At 41.8% G+C, this 7,585-nt stretch overlaps 1 protein-coding gene across 1 annotated transcript in view; it reads left to right on the plus strand.

The window, feature by feature from the left end:
- Nucleotides 1-7,585, plus strand: part of LOC112465602 (MICAL-like protein 1) — a 77,699-nt gene that overhangs the window by 22,286 nt on the left and 47,828 nt on the right. The window lies entirely within an intron of this gene.

The following is a 7,585-nucleotide window of genomic DNA, read 5'->3' on the forward strand; positions in this document are numbered from 1 at the left end:
AAGGGTCGAGCGAGAAGGACCTAGCTCGGGAAGAGGGGAATGGTCGGGGAACTCGTTGGTGGCGCACTGGGGCCCTCCGCCGATGCTGTACCTACGTACATATGTGGGAGTTTATACGGAGTATCTATGTATGCACATGCGAAAGGATGTACATGTGTCTGACTATGGTTGTTTCCTACTCTCGTGCGCTCCCTCTCGCCCGAGGCGTGTTGGGGGAATCACGGCTCTATGTGCTCTGTGTACAAACGTACGCTATTACGCATATACCAGCGAGCGGACCAGAAAGGGATAAGGAAAGATCCAAAAATATGCGTATGCGCGCACATCTTTCCTCCTTTCCCTTCTGTCTCTCTGCGGGACTTTTGTATCGCTTCTCATCGCTCTTAAAACCGCGGGCCATATATCGCTCTCGTAACCGTTGGCCTCGTCGTTCCCCGCATTCGGCCGCACCCTCTCCACGCTGGTCGTTTTCCCCGGTCATCCTGTCCGCCTCGTTGGAGAGGGTTGCGCGCGACCGATCATCAGCGGAGATAGCCGAAGGCGAACGATCACGCGAGAGTGGTGGCTGGATGGTGGCGAGTGAGGACCGAGGTCATCGCGGACGTACTCACTCATGGGGGTGAGTTTCGAGTTCCACTGTTGGATGTCGGAGCCAAGTTTCGGGCCGGTCCTCGCAAACTCCCAGCTATTGTCCTTCCAATCGTTGGACAGGCCCATGGTTAGGGATGGGCGCTACGAATAACTAATATCGGGGTCGATAGGACGCTCCACACGAGTTGCGAACTTTACCCGAAGCGTAGATAATGGAAATCGAACCAAGAACATTGATGGTTTCAATCGGGGAGGCAGCGATATAAGTTTACGGTATAAGTTTACGCAAGCCGCGTACATGCATATTTATATTTCGTTTCATTGAAATACTTTTTAGTGCGTAGTATCTTAGTATAGGAGCCCGACAATTTAGCAACGCCTCAACACGTACACCCTGCACTCCCCTCCGCCTTTCGCCTCCGTCTTTTCCTTCGTACGACTCCAATTTCACTGAGTTGTCTTATCATTCCTCCCTTCATCTCTCTGCCAACGCGACGCTTCTTGGCGTCGCTCCTTGCCTCAACCTCCGTCGCCCGGATCGCGAACAGCGTATGTTTAATTCATACCGCGCGCTATGCACGCGAGCCAGGGAGCTCCCTGTTTTTCCATCACCATGTCTTTCGTGTTTTGATTTCTCGACACGATGATGAAGCGGTCGCCATACGTTCCTCCGTCTCATCCTTCTCCTCTTTGTTTGCCCACATCAACCCTTGGTCGACACCCGCAACCGTTTCCATTTTCTGTCGCGAGTCTGACATTATTGCCCGTAGCCAACGCGACCGCTTGTCCTCTGGACATTTTCGACAAAGTCTTCTCTGTTCCACCACTCGCCAGGAGGCCGAGCGGGATTCGAGGCTCAGAAAGCTTCAAGTGGCTAAATTTTTGTTCCAATTGCTGAACGATGTTGCGGCAATTTAGGGAACGAACGGATATCGCGCGGGATGTTCTTTGATGTTAGGATATTCCGCGGGTTGGTTTCCAATCGCGTGACCGAGTCGGAGCGGAAACCTTTGCGTGCCGTCAAATTACGAACGAACGAATATGCATATAATTATACGATACGCGGCATTTGCGCTTTCTTTGCAAGCACGCCAGCGGTGATGGTTACGCTTGTTTGCAATATTATTCTTTCTGCAGCTCTCGTCGAAATCGCGATAAAGTTAAATTTTACGATTCATTTGTATTATCTGACCAATTTTGCGACTGTTTGCACTATGGGCGCCCTTACAACTTTTTTCAAGGAGGAGCAGTTTTGAAAAAGCATCTATTTCTATATTTCAGCTTCTTCATTAAAGTTTTTTATGTGACAGAGGTCATTAATTATTTTATTTGTGTCTATAAATTCTTTCTGATTCTTTTTTCTGAGATAGTATGTGTGTGGATGAATTTCAAAGAAAAAATTCCAGTTGTCAATTATAAAATTATTCTAAATTGAAAAAATTAAAATCCAGGGGTCTTCTCCTTGCCCCCTCCCTTATGAGCGCTCATGGTTTGCACTTACTTTTGGTCTAAACATCCATAGCGAGAAAATGTCTCTTGCTATTAATGGACCGCCATTCTCGTGGAATTTTCGAACTTTCCCAGCTCTAACAGCGCGTATAATGCATGATTTAAACACTGTAATAACTTTATGCATTACCATCTACATATATATATGCATTTGATAGAGGAAGTAAGAGAGTGGACTAAGTCTTGGTACATATGAGTTGCAGGTAACAATTATAACTTTATTTATAAGTATATCCCTTGCTCCCGCAGGGAGGATTGATTCGCACAATCCTTTGGGTTTAACGAACCTACAGACTCGAGTTCAACCATGGGTTTTTTTTTCTCAGTGCAGTAACACATTGCGCACACTCATTAACGCACATTTCTCTGTATTTCTTAATTTTCATCTAATTAGTGTTGCAACATCTCTCATTTGTACTCATGTATACCACAGTCTAACGTTGGCCATATCAGTGTTGCGATCGGGTGTCATTATCAAGTAGAAGAAGTATATAAATTGCGATACCATCTCATCGAATATTATAAGTTTTAGAAAAGTATATGTTGTAACAGCGACATTTTTTATTGAGTTTTAGGTAACAGTTGAACAGAACGAACGAAGAGAAATTCCGGGTATAAAAGTATAACACTAGTACACAGGTCACGAAATAATTTGCAACGCATATGGTTATGTATTATCATTCAGATAACGTCGGATCTGTTCAGTTTAATATTGCATATGATGTAACTTTACAGAATCTCATTACGGAATACTTTATATTAAAACGTCTGATCGAAATTTCCTCAAGATAAAATCAATTTAAAAATAGGGTCACACACACACACACACACACTTTCTCTCTCTCTCTCTCTCCCTCTCTCTCTCTCTCCCTCTCTCTCTCTCTCTGTATAAGACGAAATCTCGAGTATGCGCCGTTTGTTGAAAATGTAACAGTCCATTCGTGACTATTGAGGCTCAAGTTGATTGAGAGACATTCGCTTTACTTTGGAACATGATTTAAATCTTAATTAACGAATTCTTGTATACTCCGCTGGAGCGATCAATCGTGATCTTTCGGTAATGGGAGGGAGGAAATTAATTTTCCACTGGGTGGGTTTGCTCCTGCGCAAAAAATTTGGCCGATAACATGAAGCGAGATAACACGTATGAAATTTAAATTAACTATCTATAATTTATAGTTCTAATATCCCTACAGGTACCAATTTTATTAAATACTGCGGGAGACATAACATGGCTATTAGATTTTTGAAAAATGATAATATTCTAGTCGAATGACTTTTGTTTATCGATATTTATCATAGACGCGGAAACCCAGAAGAGTCTTTCAGAGGGTCCACCACGCTTTGCGACTAGAAAGATTAAGGATTCTCCCTTCGTCGCACTGGACGATCGAACATATCTTTCCATTTTGTCGTCATAGAAACGGCGTACGAGAGGAGATTTCGCCGCGCGATTCGGTTTTCTCCGAGAATAGCAACGTTATACACGATCGCGTCGAGAAGGAAGACGATATTATAGCAAAACTGATGAAATCACGATTGACACATCATCCATATCGTTCACGTTATTCTTGTCGAGTCCAGAGACAGAGAAAGATAGACAGAGAGAGAGAGAGAGAGAGAGAGGTCTTACTACTTCGTAGCAAAAATCCATTTACTGAAATAGATAATAAAATTTGAAGTGGTGTGTCTTTTATTCGGAATTCACGGGTGAAAGTCTCTTGGTTGTATCGAGTTACGCTTCGTAAAGCTCGTTCCATTGCAACACGAAGCCTACCTTCTCGGGAAGTGGTAATTTTGGCGAAAATAAAACGGTGGACGTAGGACGATCGCGGTAGGCGCGGATTCATTCGAATTTTCTCGCGCTTGACCCATTTTTGTTCGACTCCCCGAAGAACGCGCGCACGAGGCACATTATTACTTCTTCGGAATTTCATTAATTCCCGTCTTTGTCAGATTTTCCGATGATTTTCAGCGCAATGCCCTCACCTGTACTTCTTTTCTCTTCTCTTTATCCGATATCACGTTTTCATAATAATTTCTCTTGATCGAGGTAAGGATCTCGTTCGATCATCTGCATAAATTTAAAGTTTATAGGCAAGATCATTCATCAGCATCGAGGCGTGCTAATTGAAATTTTATTCGGTTACCTTGCATCTGCCATTTGTCACAGTCCCTATCGTTTAAAACTATTGTGCAATTTTCTCCCGGGAAAGACAATAGATGAAGATAATTGGCGATCTGGCTAATTTACGATTTGTTCACAAAAATATTTCCGAAATGTAATTGCATCCGAAATTGTGCACGCAAAATGTATAAATGGCATTATGCATATTTCGTTTTGTTTAAATTTTATTTAATATGATACACGAGGTTCTAGTTAAATTTAAATCACATCTTCTTTTGAAGCTACAGTATAATTTCCCGCAAACGAACATACCGTAATGATACATAACAAACGTAGCATTATGTACAGTATGCGGGGTACAGAGCTGTCGCAATACGGACACGCGGAAGCGCAATAACGGCCCTTTGAATTTACTTCCGGTACGGAAACGCGCCAGCTGCACCGAGCAAGACGCGAGTCAGCAATTGGGACGGAAAAAAACACCACAGCAAACGAATAAGAATATGAGGTATAAATTTATGGGAACGAATGGTGTACGTAAGAAAGACGGTTTTTCGTGTAGATCTATGGTTCGACATTGTAAGTCGCGGCGATAAATCTCGAGGAAAATTTTGAATACGCGAATGCTCTTCCAATTGAATCGCGCGCGAATTGACCAATAGATTAGAGAGCTATGCACAGCTTGCGTTCTGTTGTAACGTATGCTTCGGTTTGCTCTATTTCGTCCGGCGCGCGAGCGACAGCATGCATGGAAATCGACCGCGATAACGATTCTATTCGCCGGCCGGCCGGCGCGGCTGGGCGGCCTGCCGGCACGCCGGTTACTTCCTCGGATATGTTTTATGTTCCCAGGCAGCCCTTAATAAATTATGCGCGAACTGGAACTGGATAGAATCGGGACAACTATATCGGGCTATAGCCGCGGCGCGTGTTACGACGCATGATCGATTAAGTAGAGAAAGCCAGGCGGGCCTCTGCGCTCCCGACAGCCTCTCGTGCGGCTGCAGTGTGCCTCGCTTTGGTTGCAACGGGCGAACCGGAGCGGTCTCTTAATCTCGTAAAAAGTGGCGAATATTTCTGGCGATTATCGGGCCTCGAGATCTTAAAACGTCCGAGGAGACGTCTGAAAGTACGCTCCGGCTTTCACAGGCTAGAGACTCGGCCCGGCGGAATAATGCATGTCTTTATCTATCGCGCTATACAGCCTTACGCGAGCCTGAGCACCCGAGGCCGATTTATTCGAGGCTTTTCGTTTCGCTGCGATTAGCCTTATCAGATTCGCGCCGCCGACAGTGTCCGTTCGTATTTCTCGGTCTTTAGCTCAGTCGCCATTTTCTTACGTGTAAAGTGCATTCTATTACCGTCACTATCGATAAGCCGCGCTTGCACGCTTATGATTCATGCGTAGAAAGATTCATGCGAATTAAGACTTAGCCCGTTGCAGCAAGTACCGAGTTATTATCAATAATGTACGGCTCGATCGGTTCTCGTTTATTTAGAGCCACGATTCCGAGTCAATTAGGTGTTTGTTCGAAATTAGAGGGGATGGGGCGGAAACTTTATCCGGATGCAGCATGAACATTACGAGGGTATATGAGTCGCGGTGCCGGGTTAATTCACTTGTCGTTTGCAGAATTATAATAACATGGATGGAACACGCGGTAACTTTTAGCGCAATTACGATAGAGCAAGAAGGCCGCGCTAGGGAGACCCGCATTGCCTTTTACTATCGATTCTGCCGACGTTTCCGCGAAGCGTGTCCGCTCGTCTCTTCTGACCTTTTAGAAGTTACGTGCTAACAATACCTCGAGTTGTCGGTCGAATTCCAAAGAACGCGAAGGCCTTTCGCTTTTGGAAGATCACGCGAAGAAGATATGAACATTCTCTTGCGTTCCCCAAAATTTATTGGTTTATAATTAGTTATTACTGTTATAGGCGATTTATTCAATTCTAAAAAATTTAAGTAAAGAAAGAGAAATAAATAGACATGTTCACGTAGATTGATCAGTAAAATTTTAAAATATCAAGTTTCGTAGTTTCGAAAATGCATCAGAAACAGGATTTGAAATTTTCCAAAAAAGGGATTAAGATCTTTGGATCAGATAATTGTCATTGTCAACTTGTATCAATCTTAGAGTAATCTCTTTTAAATGTCACACACTCATTTTTTTTCATTTTTTGGATTTTTATTTAAGATACCAGAAGATGATTTTTTCCATGCAAATAACTGCTGAAAACATTAACTGTAGCGCTCATACATGGTGTCTCATTTTTAATAATGGAATAAAATACTTCGGAAATAGCACATTCCAAAACATGTTTTAAACAAAAGTTGCTTGGTTTTGAAAGAAATGTAAAACAGTAACCTTTATTTGACCTTGGGTGTCTCTGCAAAGGTCATATCAAAGTCAATTAAATTTTTCTAATGGAATTATGTAATTTTTTTTAATGCTAATTATTCCTCTCGTCATTCTGCGTATAAAAATATTAGGGTAAAGTAATCCAAAAATAAATATTTGACGAGATATTTCCTATCTTATATATCAGATATTTCTTATTTTACATTAGAGGAGTCGTCGAGTGTATGAAGTTAGCCCCCCTTTTTTTGAAATTCATATTTTTGAAAGTTGTTCCAGGTTGTTCTGACTTTGTACAACATTGTTCCAAAACGATATTCCTTAATTCTCAACAGTTTTTTAATAAAATAAAAAAAAAACAATTTTTTTTACTGGCCCCTTCTTTTTCCAAAATCGAAATTTTTTTATTGCTACAGATTGTTCTAGTTGTTCCAAACATTGTTCCAAAGTATTAGTTCGATTGGTTAAAAATTTTAAGAGATATTGAAAAAAGAAAAATTTTAAAAATAACAGTTTTTGGCCATTTATTCGTAAACAAAATGACTTACAAAACTGTCGATCTAGAACATACTTCTAACCGCGTAGGGCAACTCAGAACAAAATTTTTAAGACTAGAACAAGAACCTAAAGGGTACTTTACTCTTCATCGGAAATATTATTTTTCAATTTTCTTCGTTAAAAATCTTGTTCCAGTCTTCCCGCTTTAAAACTATCGTGTTCTCCACTGGAACAACTCAGAACAAAATTTCTAAGACCAGAACAAGAACCTAAAGGGTACTTTACTCTTCATCGGAAATATTATTTTTCGATTTTCTTCGTTAAAAATTTTGTTCCAGGCTTTCCGCTTTAAAACTATTGTGTTCTCCACTAGAACAAGTTAAGTAGTGACACGCTTTAAAAGTATTCAACCGTTTAAAGCGCGCGCGTCACTAACATAGATGGGTTAGATGACGCGCTTTAAACAGTTGAATACTTTTAAAGCGCGTCATCTAACCCATGT

This window comes from Temnothorax curvispinosus, unplaced genomic scaffold (genome assembly GCF_003070985.1).
Source record: "Temnothorax curvispinosus isolate PA1 unplaced genomic scaffold, ASM307098v1 QBEX01015383.1, whole genome shotgun sequence".
NCBI lineage: Eukaryota > Metazoa > Arthropoda > Insecta > Hymenoptera > Formicidae > Temnothorax > Temnothorax curvispinosus.